Source organism: Arachis duranensis, chromosome 9, assembly GCF_000817695.3.
Source record: "Arachis duranensis cultivar V14167 chromosome 9, aradu.V14167.gnm2.J7QH, whole genome shotgun sequence".
In the NCBI taxonomy this organism is placed as follows: Eukaryota; Viridiplantae; Streptophyta; class Magnoliopsida; order Fabales; family Fabaceae; genus Arachis; species Arachis duranensis.
In genome coordinates, this window is record NC_029780.3 from 74900745 (window position 1) to 74901837 (window position 1093).

At 41.1% G+C, this 1093-nt stretch overlaps 1 protein-coding gene across 1 annotated transcript in view; it reads left to right on the plus strand.

Moving 5' to 3' along the window:
* LOC127741571 (uncharacterized) overlaps nucleotides 1-1093 on the plus strand; it is a 40476-nt gene that overhangs the window by 2204 nt on the left and 37179 nt on the right. The gene's annotated exons all lie outside the window — the stretch shown is intronic.

A 1093-nucleotide genomic window follows, 5' to 3' on the forward strand; every position in this document is an offset into this window, starting at 1 on the left:
AGTTGTATGAATTGTTCTTACAGAGGCAAGTATCAAAAATGAAGGAATTCACAGAGTTACAGAAGGATTCAGCTCAAAAAGCAGAGAAAAAGAGCTTACTGGCGAAAAAATGCCAGTAAGGGGCACTTTGGGCGTTAAACGCCAGAATGGGTACCATTCTGGGCGTTTAACGCCAGGAATGGTGCCATTTTGGGCGTTAAACACCAGAATGGGCACCATTCTGGGCGTTTAACGCCAGGTGTGCAGCATCCTGGGCGTTCAGAAAAACACCCAGTGAGGAAGGAATTCTGGCGTTTAACGCCAGCCAGGGCACCTGGCTGGGCGTTAAACGCCCAAAAGGGGCATCAAATGGGCGTTAAACGCCAGAATGGGTGCCATTCTGGGCGTTTAACGCCAGAAAGGTGGGGGGACCACAACTTTATTTTCAAATCAGATTTTTTCAAACTTTCCGTTTCTCACCCATATTTTTCTACAAAAATACATTTCAATCTCTCATCATTCACTTTCAAATTTTCAAAATCATTCTTCAAATCATTCAAATCATTCCCAAATTTTATTCAAAAAATTCACCCTTTTCTCAATTTCTTTCCATATCTTCTCAAATCTCCTTTCAAAATTCTCTTTTGTTTTCGAAAAAGCTCCCCTCCCCACCTTATAAATACACGTTTGGCTCCCTCTTCCCACCACACCATTCGAATTTCCTCTTCCTCTCTCTCTCTTCTCTTCTCTCTTTTCTTTTGCTTGAGGACAAGCAAACCTCTAAGTTTGATGTGCTTTTCCGTGATCACTAAGCCAAGATTCATCAAGATCATGGCTCCTAAGGGAAAACAAACCAATTTAAGAGGAAAGAAAGAGAATAATCAAAAGAATCTTTGGAATCAAGAGAAGTTCTTAACCAAAGCACATGAAGACCATTATCACAAAATAATGGGTCTGAGGTCAGTGATCCCGGAAGTTAAATTTGATCTGAAAGAAGATGAATATCCGGGGATCCAAGAGCAAATTCGAAACAGAGGATGGGAAGTTCTAACCAATCCTGAAATAAAGGTTGGAAGGAACATGGTTCAGGAATTCTACTCAAATCTGTGGCTAA